Raw genomic sequence first — 17,927 nt, 5'->3', positions numbered from 1 at the left:
CCTCGGGCTGTTTTCTGTCCTTTCTCTTCTTTCACTGGAGTGTTTTCCAGTGAGGCAGTGCTTCATCCACTTGCACAAATTCTACCATGAGCCTAAGAATTATGCAACGGAAAGTAAGTCTCTCTTCTCAGAGGCAATCACTGTTACCGGTTTATCTACACAGATAATGTACGATCAAGCATATAGACATAGATATGTCCTTATATATAATATGAGGAAGAAATTGGTATCGTCATATTGTGAATGAGGAAACTAAAGCTCAGTGAACCTGTACAGCTTCTCCAAAATCCTACAACTACATAGTAGTGAAGCCGGAATTCCAAACTAGTTCTCCAGTGGCTTCTATGCGATTTGGCTTGGGAGGATGAAGACATGTTAGCTAACCATGACTCTGACTTTTTCTGGTCAGCAGCTTTGTGAGATAATGTCTCTGTTCCTGGAGAGAAAAGTATATGGGAACTCTATTCTTCACCACTGTCCCCCACCTCAATGCCTTCCAAAAAATTTTTTTGTTTTTGAAAAGTAGGTAATGTTTCTACAGAAAAACATTGAAATATCAGACACACATGCAAATTTGGTTCAACTTCACTGATCCCTATCTATATTAATCATTATTAAAACTAATCAAGGACTTACTTCAAACTTTAGGAAATAGTTCTCCAAATTATCACTAATTCTAATCTGGAATAAATCCCTCTAAGAGATATATGATTTGACACTTCGGGCCAGGTTTTTCTTTTGGAGCCAAAAGCCTTATCAACTTATCACTCGTGTTTTACTCCCTTACAGGTACAAACAGAAGATTCCCTTATTTATACTGCTGAATGTATTTCCTTTCTAGTCTTCTCTTAATTAGAAAGTTGTATACCAATTCTTTCTAACTCCTCTATTTCCTTCCTGCCATGGCTACAGCAGCTTTTCCAAGAGTACACTAAGCTTATCAACTCTATAGGTGGTCATTTTCTTATCTCTTGGCAAAAAAAAAAAGAAAGAAAGAAAAGAAAAGAAAAGAAAAGAAATTTCTTTTGCCAGATCCAAATCTAGCTATTACCTGATCTTAAATATGATTGATCTTTAGTAACCCTTCAGTAGGCCACACTTTTTACAGCTTATCTTTAGATTGCTTTAGTAAAAGCATTTTTTAAAACAGACTTTAAAAGGTTGTAGTTTTTCACCATGGACACTTTTGAAACAAAACAAAACAAAATGTAAAGAAAATATGCATACAGCAGGAAACAGAACAACTTTAAAAAAATCATTTCACATAGTGTTGTGCTGATAAATGTTCAACTAATTCTCTTTAGAAAGGGGGTAGGTATTTATTATAAATTGTATTGATATAAAAGGTGTATAGCACACAATTTCATAAATGATAATAAAATATACAATACTCTTTATCATAAATTCCGTATAACCAATTCTGGCAGGATGCTTTTGATTTTTGCCAAATACATATCTCCCTAGACAACCTATAGTTGCAATTGATGAACTAGTGTAGTTCTGACATAAATGTTGGTTGATATATTCATTTATGTTAAGTAATAAAAAAAGTAATTCAACAATTATTTTTATATTGGTACTTGGATCATTCGTCAACAATGTGAGTGACTTACTTGCTGAATTGGATAATGGTTTTCAAATACCAGAAAAATATTGCCTCATTTTTTGGTGCTATTCACAATAATGGCTACAGACACAACTCACTTTTAAGCTGAATCTGCATTAGTAACATTTTCTCCATTGCTTTCAAGTCTAGAGTTACAAACATAGATCAAGCCGTAGTTTGTAGCATCTACCAATTTCTGTTGCGTAGATACTCTCACAATGGCTGATTTCAATCCATGTCGAGTTGGGAAGACATGCCCAGTAGCATACAGATAAAATCGACGTAAATAACCTCAAGAGCACAGGTAACATTCAAATGTCAAAAAATAATTAGAAGGTGATAAATTTTGAATATTTATTACCTTTGCTTTTAAAATAATTTAATTGTAAATTTTTATAATTTAATTTTGAATGATGACTGTGTTTAACAACCATCTTGCAGAATTTCTAGAAATTTAACAATTGGTTCTCACAAGCTGATACAAGCCAGCTCTAGTGCACCACTGGCTCATATTTTGGGAAGCCAGAGTTTAATGACTTCAGCGAATAGTACCTGCAAATGTCACACTAATGTGCTCTGCAGAGAAGGAAGAAAATGATGTGATATGCAATCGGAGTTCCCTGGAAGAAGAGGGTGATATCCTTAGCAACTTCCATAACTCAGAGGACCAAGAGCTGACTTAAATTTGTACAGCTGGGAACCCACAACTCTCACTCCATGTTTGCTCTGTGCAGGTAACAGGTTCTGTCCCAATCTCCACAAGCCTCTGAAATTACTCCGAAGAGCTGCAAATCCTGAGGCTGGGGGAATGCGTCTCCTTTTTCCTGAGCCTGGTCACTGGGGTCATTTCCTCTCAGGAAGCCCACTGGGAAAGAGCCCAAGGCCTTCAGAGAGATGCCAAGCATTTCAGGATGTTCTGAGACAGCCTCTGCTCGACCTTCTGATTCAGTTTCTAATCCTGACTTCTGAGAGCAGAAAGTGCAGTTTCCCCTAGGTGCTTTGGAACTCCCCTGGAGGGCTCTCAATTGTGATAGTGCTCCTGCATGCTAAGCTGTCCCAGCCTCTTGGGGCTATTTCCTAGTAAGTCAGAATACATGTTTCTTCTATTTCCAGACATGCCAATGGGCCTCCATACTCACTACCCTGGGTTCTGAATGTGCTGGTGGTGTTCTCACTGTGTATTATTATTGTATCTTCCGTGTTTTTGTTCTGTTTATACAAGAGAGGACAAGGTAGGATTTTCCTAGACAAGGTAAAATGTGGCAATGTGATTTCCTTTTTCCTGGGACTGACGTTATTTATCCAAGGTGATGTGGAGAGGTCCTTTGTTCCAGGCAACTAACCCTTCTGCAACCTGACCCCACCACCTCATCAGCCAGAATGATGGCCCTGGGGACTCCCAGACATTACCCTGCTTTATTTCCAGAATCCATTCCTAGGCTTGCCACTGCGTAATAGGCCCTAGAACCTGGGTTCTAGTTTAACCCTGTCATTAACAGGCTGTGCCTCATTAGACAAGTGTCTTCACCTATCTAGCTCAGTGTCCTCACATGTGAAATGTGAGCTTTGGACTAGAGGATCTCCAGACTCACTTCTAGTGCTAATACATTTTGACTACGACCTCTGGTGAGTCATCAGGGCACTAGTATTAATTCTGCATCCCATGGTTGTCACTAAATCCCACTGGGTCCTCCGGGTTCCTTCCGTAACTATGCAGTTCTCAATTTAGAAAACCTGATCTTGGGCCCCAAGGTGAGTAATTACACCCCTCCAAATACCTCTGCCCCTATGTCCACCCAAGCTCTTCCTTTCCCACCAAACCCAATAAAAAGCATGGATGTAAAAAGGTTTGAACTCTGCTTTCATGTTCCTGAATCTTCTTTGGGCCAGACTCCTCAGGCTACACGAAGACCTTCAGTATAAGCCATGGTAAATTCCCAGTCACAAGGTTTCCTGGATAATAATTGGGAGAGATGGTGCATTCAGCATAATGGTTAAGGCTAAGAGCATGAACTTTGCAGTCAAGCTTGATTATTTATTGGCTTTGGGATATTAGGTTAGTTACTTTAACAGTGTCTCAGTTTTCTCCATTGTAAAATAACCATAATAATGGGGCTTTGGGCACATATTATTAAGTAGATTGAATGGAATTACACATATAACATACTTGATACTGTGCCTAGTACCTAGTAAGCCCTCAATAAATTTCAGCTACTGTCCTGATAATTGAAAGGCATGGATATGGCACAGAATAAGAAACTCAGGGGTTTGAGACATGAGCCATAACATGTCATGATAAAGGCCTCATGATGGAGAGAAATCACACAGCCTCCTGATAGCATGGGAGATCTGCAGGATCCCTCAGATAGACATCTGTTTTAAATCCCTCACAGCCTCCTGGGGAGGAAGAAGGGCTATTCTTCACATATATAGATAAGAGAGGGCATTCAGTCTGGCTCAGGACCAAAGCTCCTAAAACATTGGAGCCCCATGATATTGCACAGCTCACTGGGCCTGCTATTTGTGGATATGTTGAAATGCCTTGAAATATGAAAGCCCAAAAATATGACCAACTCTTTTCAACTTGACTCTAAAATGTCTGATGTCAGTACCAAAGAAAAAGAGAAGCTGAGATGAGTGCCTCTATCAGCCTATAAATTATTAGGGGTAGGGACTTGTTTCTCTTGCCTTTGTTTCTCTGGGCCTCACACTGAGCCTGATACATAGCAGCTTCGTCATTATTTATTGACTGTGTGAATCAATCAAGCAACAAATGTTTGTGGAGCATGTACAATGTGCTCAACATTGAGGTAGTGAAGATAAGTTACACTAGAAGAATTCGATGCAGTGTATAACTGGAGATAATAAATCTAGTTAAGAAACTAAGACACTCACATGAAAAACCACCTAGCTGGGCAAGACAGTCAATGCTAAGTGCCAGAGACACTAAGTGTAGTGGGAATCCACCTTGCATGGAAGGCCTGCTTTTGCCCACACATTGCAAAAAATTATGGATTTGAAGCCAAGAAACCTTGGAAGTCATCTCTCTTAGGGCCTCCATTTCCTCTTCCTAAAGAGGATTTTGGAATTGCTAATCTCTAAAAAAATTCATCACCTTTCACATATTGTAGTCTCTGTTTACAGATGATGGCTCAAAAATAACGGTGTGTGGGCACATTATAGTTTCAAGAAAGCCAAGCCAGCAGAGACCAGAATATTTGATGAAATTTCCCATGCCAAGGTGAGCTTATGTTACTCAGGGATCACCCTCCCCGCCCAAGACAAGAAATCATAGGCAACCATTGCTCTTGCTGTTGCCTAGAGAGCAGCTACAGCAATTACATGGTGGGAGTCTGGAGACTCTGCTCAGGAAATCCATTTTGGCAAAATGATGCCACCCAAAGGATTATAAATCATGCTGCTATAAAGACACATGCACATGTATGTTCATTGTGGCACTATTCACAATAGCAAAGACTTGGAATCAACCCAAATGTCCATCAGTGACAGACTGGATTAAGAAAATGTGGCACATATACACCATGGAATACTATGCAGCCATAAAAAAGGATGAGTTCGTGTCCTTTGTAGGGACATGGATGCAGCTGGAAACCATCATTCTCAGCAAACTATCGCAAGAACAGAAAACCACCGCATGTTCTCACTCATAGGTGGGAATTGAATAATGAGATCACTTGGACACAGGAAGGGGTCATCACACACCAGGTCCTATTGTGGGGAGTGGGGGAGGGGATAGCATTAGGAGACATACCTAATGTAAATGACGAGTTACTGGGTGCAGCACAGCAACATGGCACAAGTATACATATGTAACAAACCTGCACGTTGTGCACGTGTACCCTAGAACTTAAAGTATAATAATAATAATAATAAACTTAAAATGAAAAAAAATGATGCCACCAGCCTTGCTATGAGAACAGGAAGGAAGTAAATTGTCACTCCATTTTTCTCATTATCTAACACCTGAAGCTTCGTCAGTCCTCCTAAAACAAATGTTCAGGTATCAGGGGGCTCAGCACATCAGTTGAAGACTGAAAGAAGAAACCTTGTAAAGTCTTCTAGAATACAATACTCTGAGACAGTGGACACCTGGATCATGACACTCTCCCATACACTTCAGCTATACTCCCTCACATTACCACTGCCTACTTCCACTTCTTTGTTCAACCTATTCTTCCTGCCTGTAATGCCAAACTTCTTCTATCCACTATACATCTACTATTTGAAATCTTCTTTATCATTTAGTACTTGCAAGCTTCCTTTACTAAATTAATCGTTCTCTTCTTTGAGTTCCCATGGTGCTTTGTACTTCCCTCTCTGCGTATATGTTTATCTGGAGCATCCTTTCTCACTCTGTTAACTCTGTCTATTTTTAAATATTATCATTAAACTTAAGTATCAGTTCTCTGGTAAGTCATCCTTGAAATCTCCAGACTGGGTTAGCCATTTCTCCAATACTAATTACAGTTGGGTTTGTCGAATGAATAAACAAATGAATGAATAAAAGGATGGCTGAATAAATATAAGAAGCAGTTGAGGCTTAACAACACAAGTTTATAAAGGTCTGTACCAGGTCTGCACAGTTCTGTGTCTTTCTATGATGATGAAAATGTTACAATTAGGCTTTCTTCTATGAGAGACCAACAGTACACAAAAGATGGCTATGTTGCAAAACTCCATTATAACACTGATCCTGCCTCCACTGATTGCCTATCTTTGCCAAGGCGCTTAGCAACAACAACCCAAATGTACCTGATGTTCTGGGGATGGAGTGGAAGGACTACTGGTCCTTAGGCCTTGCTGGGTATGAACAATGGGTTGAGGTGCCATTAGAGAAGAAGCTCCCAATGGAGTTGGAACCTATGAATTTTAAAAGAAAATAAACAGTTAAAAATTAATTAGTATTTAATTGCTCTCCTAACATAATAGTACCATGAGAACAAGTAGCCCCCTAAAGTAAATATTATATTAATATTTAATAAGCATCACCTGAAAGGAATGCGAAATGCCAGATGCAAAGAAAAAGAGGAAAATGTATTTGTGAAGGGGCTGCTAGTGATAAAGTATGACAGACCAAAGAGTGTGGAAAACCTAAAGAACAGTTATTGAAAAGCAGGGATGAATTAGCCACAAAGTAAGGCCTACAAAGGACTCTTTACAAGACAGAACTTCAACATCTCAAGGCCAATAATACTCATAGGAAAAAGAAAGGAAGTTTGTAGGTGGACATGGAACGTGTTAAATATATACTGGTATGTATGTATCTTTCATGAAATACTTTAGTATGAACATATGACTTGATATGGCGATCTACAGGTTAAATGTGAAGGATGTATAGAAATTTGCCAGATGAAAGTAGTGAAGAAAGGGCAAGCACATCAAGTCAAGGAGGTAGGTGGAACTAGAAAGGCATGTGACATCTCTTTAGTTTGTTTTACTTTTCTAGTTACTTTATGAGCTCACATTTTAAATTATATTCAAAAGATGAAAGAATGGCAATTAATGAAGAACAAACTAAGGAGGTTGCACAGACCCATTAATATAAGACTGTGACCATCTCCCTCCACTGTTTAAAACCATTAAATGGACCCTCATTGACTATACATAGTGTGTAAACTCCTTGGCATGGCTTACCAAGCCTACTTCTTTCTCATCTTGATCTTTTCCCTCACTTCTCCCTCACTTATTGAGGAAATATGGGCTTACGTAAGAACAACTGGGTAAATTAGAAACTGTTCGAATGACTCATAACCAAAGGCTAAGGATTAATGTGTTGACCTGCTGGGAGGCTTCTGGTGATACGCTGCAGGGTTATATTCTTAATCTTCTTGTTCATCTTTATCTATCAATGGAAATGTTGTAGAGGACATGTTCACTGAGCACGTGAATAACATACCCATTGGAAAGGATAATGAATACATTAAATATAATCAGAAACATTAATTTTCTTGACAGACTAGAGATAGAGTCCCAAATGAATAAGATGAAGGTTAACAGAGTCTTGCACTTGGATCTTAAAAAAAATACCCACATATATATATAGAATGGGTGAGAAGTGAAAATGAAGTTAAAAGAATTTTAGTTGATAGTAACATTTAAGTTTTCCAGTCCTTCCTCCTGTCTTAGCCCCATCCCAGCAATTTGGAAGCAGTTCCTAGCTATCTGCAGTGTGCAGGGATGCCACTTCTGCAGTATCAAACAAAGGGCCTAAGTGAGCAAGGTACCAAGACCTCTTGCCTTACAAACCAGTGCTGCCTAGAAATCCTTGAAATTGCTCTTGCCTGAGGATGAAGATCTTGGTCCACTTCTGTGATGTTATCAGATAGTACACCCTGGAATAGCCCCATGTGGTGACTAGACCGAGCACCTAGTCCTTTTAGGAAACCTAGGTGAATATGCCTCCTTCAATTCACCTGGGTCCACAGTTATTCATGCCAGAAGAGTGGGAGTCTCATTCTGTAGTCAAGTCAATGCTAGGGTCTACTTTATACCTGATTCCTGTCAGCTTCTCTCCCTGGGAAATGGGCCCTGTTCTGTTCACCATTATTTGGAAAGAATCTGAAATAACCTGGCTCTTTACGTAGCCCTTCATAGTTTTCTCTGCAACCCATACTTTTTGCCTCAAGCCCTGTTATACTAATAAATAGACTTTGGTTACTGATGCCTAACCTGGAATCTACCACACTCCTTTGGCACTTGGACCCTGACCTGTGGAGTATCTCAGTTCTACTCCTTCTACCTTAAATTCCTACTAAGTCTATTTTTTCTGGGCTTGGGTTCACTCGTAGTTCTAGCATATATGCACACCTAGTGTCATATTATACTCTAATCCTCTTCTGGAAATTAACTGGCACATACAGTATATTATTATAGAGGATGTAGAGAAGTCCACAAACAGGACTCAAAAGAGATATGAGGTAGGAGGAAAACCAAGAGAAAATGGTGTTTCTAACTCTAGGAAGGGAGAGTGTTTCCTCCTCTCTCACTGGCCACTCCTGTTCTACCTCTTTTGCAGGTTCCTTCTCATTTCCCTGCCCCAATGACAGATGACCCTTGGGCTCAGTCTCCAGTCACCCCTAGGTGATTTCATCCATTCTTTCTCTCAGCACATTCTTACTTCAAGGCATTTGCACTGATTATTCCCTCTCCTGGAATGCTCTTCCACTTGACTTGCTCCTTCTCCTCTTTAAAATTTCTACTCAAGGCTGGGCGCGGTGGCTCACACCTGTAATCCTGCACTTTGGGAGGCTGAGGCAGGCGGATCACAAGGTCAGGAAATCGAGACCATCCTGGCTAACATGGTGAAACCCCGTCTCTATTAAAAGTATAAAAAAAATTAGCCGGGCATGGTGGCAGGTGCCTGTAGTCCCAGCTACTCGGGAGGCTGAGGCAGGAGAATGGCGTGAACTCAAGACGCGGAGCTTGCAGTAAGCCGAGATCGCGCCACTGCACTCCAGCCTGGGTGACAGAGCAACACTCTGTCTCAAAAAAAAAAAAAAAAAAAAAAAAAAAAAAAAAAAAAAAAAAAAAAAAAAAAAAAAATCTACTCAAGACTGAGTCACCTTTTCAATAGAGTTCCCACAGATCAGCCTATTTAAAATGGAAACCTACTCCAATACCCTTAATTCTTCTTCCCTGCTGCAATTTTCTGCATAGTACTTGTCACCTTGTTTATTTATTTCTTCCCCCCACTAGAATGTACATCCCGCAGAGACGTAGGTTTTTCTTTCTTTTAATTATTTCCATATTTCTAGAATCAGAATATGTGCTAGTTGAGTGATAGGAGAGAAGGACTGAGTAAGACAAGGACAGAGAAGTAGCTATTCGATTAGGTCACATGAAAGTCATTAGAGACCTTTATGTTAGCAGTTTAGTGGAACAGTGAGGATAGAAGTCACATTAAAGTGAGTTGAAAAGTGAACTGGGGAGACAACCTCAATGTCCTTTAATACAAACATGGGTTGTTCCTGCCTTACTTCAAGAATATATACTGAGTAGCCCTATGCCTAGAAAGAACTAAGCAAGGCAAGAGTGTCAGGAGATGGGAGCAGAGAGGCAGCATGGAGGATCTTGGCTTTTGCTCTGGGAGAAATGGGGGCAATTGCAATGAAGTTGGTTGATCTGACTTACACTGTAAGCCAATCACTCTGGCTGCAGTGTGAAGAAAACTGTAGGGAGCAAGGGCAGAAGCAGGGAGCCCAGGTAGAAGGCTACTGCAGTGAACCAGGTGAGAGAAAATGGATTAGGAAAAAGTTAGGATGCATTCTGAAAATAAAGGCCATTGCATTTGCTCATGAATTGTATGTGGAGTGAGAGAAAGATGTATTAAGGAGGATTCCAAGGCTTTTGGCCTGAGCAACTGGAAGGATGGAGATGTCATCAGCTGTGATTGGGAAGGCTGCAAGTAGAACAGCTTTGGGGAGATCAAGGGTACAGTTTTGGACACGTGCAATTTGAGATGTGTCAGAAACATGGATATTTGTTATCCTCTGCATGTTCCTGTATATTTACCATTTTCTGGAATGGACCAACAGTAAAAACAACATGAGCAAATTGGTGTATGGCTGGAGCAACTAAATGTCTTCAGAGTTTCCATTACCTGTATTGTATTGCATAAAATATATGCAGTGCACTGAAGCTATAAATAGAAGTAGTGATTACAAAAATATTTTAACTAAGAAAAATTTTAAACCATGAAAATATTGCCAAATAGGCAGAATATAAATAATAAACTAAAAATGAGTTAAAAGAAGGTTAGAATCAGAAAAATTCCAGATATTCTATCTGTATTAACAATTTCTCCCATTAGAAGTTTTATATGATAACAGCAAAATCAGTTCAAGTTTTTAAACCTGATTGATATAGACTAGAAGTGATCCCAAACAGCAAAATAGCAAATAAAACAAAACAAAATGAAACAACAATAAAATCCTTGCAGAAGGGGAAAAAAACCAGCAGCAAACAGTAGTTCATAACTCTTGGGATAAACCAAGAATGTAACCTAAACTAAATTATATTAATACTTGAATCTCTATTATGTGAATGTTGGTAATTCCTATTTTGGATTATCTATTAATTCTGAAACAGCTTTCTCTTGACTATTCCACTTCTGTACATCTCTTTTTATCCCCATTTCCAGGGTTCTTTTCTCTATTCCTGTTAGCCATCTCACAAGGCATGTGCTTATTATTTCTCAGACAGCTGCCATTTTTTCCAATGCAAGAAAAGAATGTGGATGGATTACTTTCCATTTAAAAATAACTGTATAATTTTTTTTTCTGTTAGTAGTTGTAACCATATATCCAACTCTTGATATCTTAAAAGAGGCTTTTCTGGCCAGGTGCGGTGGCTCACACCTGTAATTCTAGCACTTTGGGAGGCTGAGGCGGGCGGATCACCTGAGGTCAGGAGTTCGAGACCAGCCTGGCCAACATGGCAAAACCCCATCTCTATGAAAAATGCAAAAATTAGCCAGGCATGGTGGCAAACACCTATAATCCCAGCTACCTGGGAGGCTGAGGCAAGAGATTCACTTGAACTCGGGGGGCGGAGATTGCAGTGAACCGAGATTGTGCCACTTCACTTCAGCCTGGGCAACAGAGTGAAACTCCATCTCAAAAAAAAAATTAATTGTTTTCAAAACCCTTCCTTATGGTTCTCTAGCAAACAGCTGCACAAGATAAACAAAGTGAATAATCATACAGTATAGATGCTCTGTGCAGAGCCTAAATAAAACAAGCTACAAAATTGACAAATTCCTTCACAAACCATTTCTAACATAATGCATAATCCATGTGTTACACCACAAGGTCCCATAGCTTTGCAAATCATTCGAATTTGATCTTGATCCCAGGGTGTTTCCAATCTTGTGATATAGTCTTTCCACTATATTACTCAAACTATCCTTGTGTTATATATTTTGTATACTATGTCCTCTTTGACTACTCAAGCAAGGTATAGCATGATAAATTGGAGAAATTTAATTGCAATTGGGTGTAATTGATTCAAAATTTTCTAATAAACTCATATGAATGATATAAAAAGAAAGAGCGTTTTTTCTTCCTATACATAGGCATTTGCTGGGGAGTCACTGGAGGTAGAACCTTGACAAAACGTGTCAGTGACCATATAGTAAATTTTCTACTAGTATTTAATAAGCAATATTAAAAGATACAGAAAATATTCTGCTGTATGTTTAACACTGAGAACAAATTCATAGTGAACTTTCTATAGCCAAGACAGTGATCATTCCTTAAGCAATTATCCTTCCTTAAGAGGTTTAAAGACATCTAATTATTGCTATGTTGTTTTAGAAGGCAGAGCAGAGTTCACAATAGCTCAAATTTCCTGAGGAACAGGAATTTGCTTGGAAAACATTCCACATCAGAGAGTAATGTGAACTTAGCTAAGAAAGAAAGAGTTGTGACTCTTTTCTGTACTGCATAAACAAAACAATAACAATAGACAAAAATAAAGAAAAATTTGAACCATAATTGCATTACCTGCAACAACTAAAACTTTCTCAGTTTTTCAGTGTTCACTTCCAGTCTTCGTTTATAACATGTTTTAGATGTATACAATAATGTGAAAAATGATAAGTTGGCTTTCAACACAGCAGATGAAAAGCGGAGTAATACCAGTCATAACTTTAATCCCTGTCTTAGTTTCTTTGTCCATTACTAGGTGATACAACATGAGACACAGTGACTTCTGACTTTAGAAGTACTCCAGAGAGCTAGTGATCAGCTACAGGGACTCGAATAAAGAGGCAGATATACATTTTTAATATCAGTCCTTCTGATCCTTCCCAAAGTATTCTTACACCCTTGCTTCCAATTCTGCTATAAGAAATTCGTTCATTCTTTATATATATCATGTGAGCTAAAATTGAATGTGCAGCATCACACCCAGCTAATTTTGTATTTTTAGTAGAGACAGGGTTTCGCCATGTTGGTCACGCTGGTCTCGAACTCCCGACCTCAGGTGATCCACCCGCCTCAGCCTCCCAAAGTGCTGGGATTGCAAGTGTGAGCCGCTGCAGCCAGCTGAATAATTTCTGTTCTTGGTGCTGGTGTCCTGTGCATACTGGGCAGTTGCCATTAGACATTGCTATTGAAAGTCTAATATATGAGAGCGTTCCCACTGACATCAGGTTGGTGCCCCTCTGGGACAGAGCTCCCAGAGGAAGGGGCAGGCAGCCATCTTTGCTGTTCTGCAGCCTCCATTGGTGATACCTCCATGTGCAGGAGGGACCCAGGTGACTAGGATCTGGAGTGGACCCCAAGCAAACTGCAGCAGCCCTATGGAAGAGTACCCTGACTGTTAAAAGAAAAACAAACAGGAAGCAACAGCAACAACAGCATCAACAAAAAAGTCCCCATAAAAACCCCATCTAAAGGTCAGCAGCCTCAAAGATCAAAGTTGATAAACTCATTAAGATGAGAAAGAATCAACAAAAAAATGCTGAAAGCTCAAAAAGCCAGAGTGCCTCTTCTCCTCCAAGTGATTACAACACCTCTTCAGCAAGGGCACAGAACTGGGCGGAGGCCAAGATGGATGAATTGACAGAAGTAGGCTTCAGAATGTGGGTAATGATGAACTTCACTGAGCTAAAGAACCATGTTCTAACCCAATGCAAAGAAGCTAAGAACCATGATAAAACATTACAGGAGCTGTTTACCAGAATAACCACGTTAGAGAGGAACATAAACGACCTGATGTGTTATGGGAAGTCAGGGACCCCAAACGGAGGAACCAGCTGGACCCGCAGCAGAGGAACATAAATTGTGAAGATTTCATTTTAATATGGACATTTATCAGTTCCCAAATAATACTTTTATAATTTCTTATGCCTGTCTTTAATTTAATCTCCTAATCCTGTTATCTTTGTAAGCTGAGGATGTACATCACCTCAGGACCACTGTAATAATTGTGTTAACTGTACAAATTGATTGTAAAACATGTGTGTTTGAACAATATGAAATCAGTGCACCTTGAAAAAGAACAGAATAACAGCGATTTTTGGGGAACAAGGGAAGACAACCATAAGGTCTGACTGCCTGTGGGGTCAGGCAAAAAGAGCCATATTTTTCTTCTTGTAGACAGCCTATAAATGGACATGCAAGTAGGAGAGATATCGCTAAATTCTTTTCCTAGCAAGGAATATTAATATTAATACCCTGGGAAAGGAATGCATTCCTAGGGGGAGGTCTATAAATGGCCGCTCTGGGAATATCTGTCTTGTGCAGTTGAGATAAGGACTGAGATATGCCCTGGTCTCCTGCAGTACCCTCAGGCTTACTAGGATTGGGAAAACTGCCCTGGTAAATTTGTGGTCGGACCGGTTCTCTGTTCTCGAACTCTGTTTTCTGTTGTTTAAGATGTTTATCAAGACAATATGTGCACTGCTGAAAATAGATCCTCATCAGTGGTTCTGCTTTTGCCCTTTGCCTTGTGATCTTTGTTGAACTCTTATCAGTAGTTCTGCTTTTGCCCTTTGCCTTGTGATCTTTGTTAGACCCTTATTAGTAGTTCTGCTTTTTGCCCTTTGAAGCATGTGATCTTTGTACCTACTCCCTGTTCTTACACCCCCTCCCCTTTTGAAACCCTTAATAAAAACTTGCTGGTCTGAGACTCAGGCGGGCATCACGGTCCTACTGATATGTGATGTCACCCCCTCAGGCCCAGCTGTAAAATTCCTCTCTTTGTACTGTCTTTCTTTATTTCTCAGCTCGCCAACACTTATGGAAAATAGAAAGAATCTACGTTGAAATATTGGGGGCAGGTTCCCCCCATACTGATGGAGTTGAAAAACACAACATGAGAACTTCACAATGCAACCACAAGTACCAATAACCAAATAGACCAAGCAGAGGAAAGAATTTCAGAACTTGAAGACTATCTTGCTGAAATAAGACAGACAGACAAGATTAGAGCAAAAACAATGAAAGGAACAAACAAAAGCTCCAAGAACTATGGGATTATGTAAAAAGACTAAACTAATGAATAACTGTGATACCTGAAAGAGAGGGGGACAATGGAACCAAGTTGAAAAAACATACTTCAAGATATCATCCAACAGAACTACCCCAGCCTAACAAGATAGGCCCAACATTCAAATTCAGGAAATCCAGAGAACCCCAGTAAAATACTCCATGAAAAGATCAACCCCAAGACACATAACCATCTGATTCTCCAAGGTCAAAATGAAGGAAAAAATGTTAAGGGCAGCCAGAGACAAAGGCCAGGTCACCTACAAAGGGAAGCCCATCAGACTAACAGCAGACCTCTTTGCAGAAACCCTACAAGCCACAAGAGATTGGGGGCCAATATTCAACATTCTTAAAGAAAAGCATTTGCGGCCGGGCGCGGTGGCTCAAGCCTGTAATCCCAGCACTTTGGGAGGCTGAGACGGGCGGATCACGAGGTCAGGAGATCAAGACTATCCTGGCTAATACCGTGAAACCCCGTCTCTACTAAAAAAAAATACAAAAAAAACTAGCCGGGCGAGGTGGCAGGCACCTGTAGTCCCAGCTACTCGGGAGGCTGAGGCAGGAGAATGGCGTAAACCCGGGAGGTGGAGCTTGCAGTGAGCTGAGATCCGGCCACTGCACTCCAGCCTGGGTGACAGAGCGAGACTCCATCTCAAAAAAAAAAAAAGAAAAAAGAAAAGCATTTGCAACCCAGAATTTCCTATCTGGCCAAACTAAACTTCATAAGTGAAGGAGAAATAAGATCCTTTTCAGACAAGCAAATACTGAAGGAATTTGTCACTACCAGGCCTGCCTTGCAAGAGCTCCTGAAGGAAGCACTAAATATGGAAAGGAAAAACTGTTAACAGCCACTACAAAAACACACTGAAGTACAAAGACCAATGACACTATGAAGCAATGACATAAACAAGTCTGTGAAATAACCAGCTAGCATCATGATGACAGAATCAAATTCACACCTAAAAATATTAACTTTAAACGTAAATGAGCTAAATGCCCCGATTAAAAGACACAGAACGGCAAGCTGGATAAACAGTCAAGAGCCAGTGGTGTGCTGTATTCAAGAGAACCATCTCATGTGCAAAGGCACATATAGGCTCAAAATAAAGGGATGGAAGAAAACTTACCAAGCAATGGAAAGCAGTAAAAAGCAGGGGTTGCATTTTATTTTATTTTTTTGATATGGAGTCTCACTCTGTCGCCCAGGCTGGAGTGCAGTGGCGTGATCTTGGCTCACTGCAAGCTCTGCCTCCTAGGTTCACACCATTCTCCTGCCTCAGCCTCCAGAGTAGTTGGAACTGCAGGCACCCACCACCATGCCTGGCTAATTTTTGGTATTTTTAGTAGAGACGGGGTTTCACAATGTTAGCTAGGATGGTCTCAATCTCTTGACCTCGTGATCCGCCCGCCTCAGCCTCCCAAAGTGTTGGGATTACATGCGTGAGCCACCGCGCCTGGCCGCAATTTTTAACAAAACAGACTTTAAACCAACAAACATCAAAAAATACAAAGAAGGACATTATATAATGGTAAAAGGATCAATTCAACAAGAAGAGCTAACTATCCTAAATATATATGCACCCAGTACCAGAGCACCCAGATTCATAAAACAAGTTCTTAGAGACCTACAAAGAGATTTAGATTCCCAGACAATAATAGTGGGAGACTTTATCACCCACTGTCAATATTAGATAGATCATTGAGACAGAAAATTAACAAGGATATTTAGGACTTGAACTCAGCTCTGGATCAAGTGAATCTGATAGATATCTACAGAACTCTCCACCCATAAACAACAGAATACACATTCTTCTCAGTGCCACATGGCACTTACTCTAAAATCAATCACATAACTGGAAGTAAAACAGTCCTCAGCAAAGGCAAAAGAACTGAAATCACAACCAACAGTCTCTCAGATCACAGCACAATCAAATAAGAACTCAAGATTAAGAAACTCACTCAAAACCACAGCAACTACATGGAAACTGAACAATGTGCTCCTCAATGACTCCTGGGCAAATCATGAAATTAAGGTAGAAATCAAGAAGTTCTTTGAAACCAGTGAGAAAAAAGAGACAATGAGCCAGAATATCTGGGACACAGCTAAAGCAGTGTTAAGAGGGAAATTTATAGCACTAAATGCCCACATCAAAAAGCCAGAAAGATCTCAAATTGACACCCTAATATCACAACTAAAAGAACTAGAGAACCAAGAGCAAACAAATCCCAAAGCTAGCAGAAAACAAGAAATAACCAAGGAGCTGGAACTGAAGGAGATAGATACACATACCAAAAAACTTTAGAAAATCAACAAATCCAGGAGCTGTTTTTTCAAAAGTTAATAAAATAGACTACTAGCTAAACTAATAAAGGATAAAAGGGAGAAGAATCAAATAGACACAATAAAAAATGACAAAGGGGATATCACCACTGGCCCCACAGAAATACAAACAACCATCAGAGAATACCTTACAGTATTATTTATAGACATATTATTTGTTATTTATAGACATCTCTATGCAAATAAATGAGAAAACCTAGAAGAAATGGATAAATTCCTAGACACATATGCCCTCCCAAGACCGAACCAGGAAGAAGTTAAATTCATGAATAGATCAACAACAAGTTCTGAAATTGAGGCAGTATTAAATAGCCTACCAGCTGAACTCTACCAGAGGTACAAAGAGGAGCTGGTACCATTTCTTCTGAAACTATTGCAAATAATTGAAAAGGAGGGACTTCTCCCTAACTCGTTTTAGGAGGCCAGCATCATCCTGATACCGAAACCTGGCAGAGATACAACAACAAAAAAGAAAACATCAGGCCAACATCCCTGATGAACATCAATGCAAAAATCCTCAGTAAAATACTGGCAAACAGAATCCAGCAGCACATCAAAAAGCATATCCACCACAATCAAGTTCACTTCATCCCCAGGACACAAGCCTGGTTCAACATATACAAATCAATAAATGTAATTCATCACATAAACAGAACTAAAGACAAAAAACACATGATTATCTCAATAGACACAGAAAAGTCTTTTGATAAAATTCAACATCCCTTCATGTTAAAAGCTGAATAAACTAGGTATTGATGGAACATACCTCAAAATAATAAGAGTCATTTATGACAAACCCACAGCCAATATCATACTTTATGGGCAAAAAGCTGGAAGCATTTCCCTTGAAAACCAGCACAAGACAAGGATGCCCTCTCTCAGCACTTCTATTCAACACAGTATTAGAAGTTCTGGCCAGGCCAATCAGGCAAGAGAAAGAAATAAAGCCTATTCAAGTAGGAATAGA

At 39.7% G+C, this 17,927-nt stretch overlaps 1 protein-coding gene and 1 long non-coding RNA gene across 3 annotated transcripts in view; one reads left to right on the top strand and one right to left on the bottom strand.

Annotated features, from left to right (window-relative positions):
* The window catches only part of CMC4 (C-X9-C motif containing 4), a 540,756-nt gene that overhangs the window by 404,140 nt on the left and 118,689 nt on the right, over positions 1-17,927 (top strand). The window lies entirely within an intron of this gene.
* The window catches only part of LOC126945522 (uncharacterized), a 40,581-nt gene continuing 25,904 nt past the window's right edge, over positions 3,251-17,927 (bottom strand). For both annotated transcript variants that reach the window (XR_007722471.1, XR_007722470.1), the window contains exons 4-5: positions 6,380-6,487; positions 3,251-3,559 (exon numbers count right to left, since the gene is read on the bottom strand). This is a non-coding gene — a long non-coding RNA (uncharacterized LOC126945522). The remainder of the gene's footprint in view (positions 3,560-6,379; positions 6,488-17,927) is intronic.

The sequence above is a fragment of the Macaca thibetana genome, chromosome X (assembly GCF_024542745.1).
Source record: "Macaca thibetana thibetana isolate TM-01 chromosome X, ASM2454274v1, whole genome shotgun sequence".
Taxonomy (NCBI): domain Eukaryota; kingdom Metazoa; phylum Chordata; class Mammalia; order Primates; family Cercopithecidae; genus Macaca; species Macaca thibetana.
The sequence above is the reverse complement of the archived record's forward strand: the minus strand, read 5'-3'. Positions and strand labels throughout refer to the sequence as shown.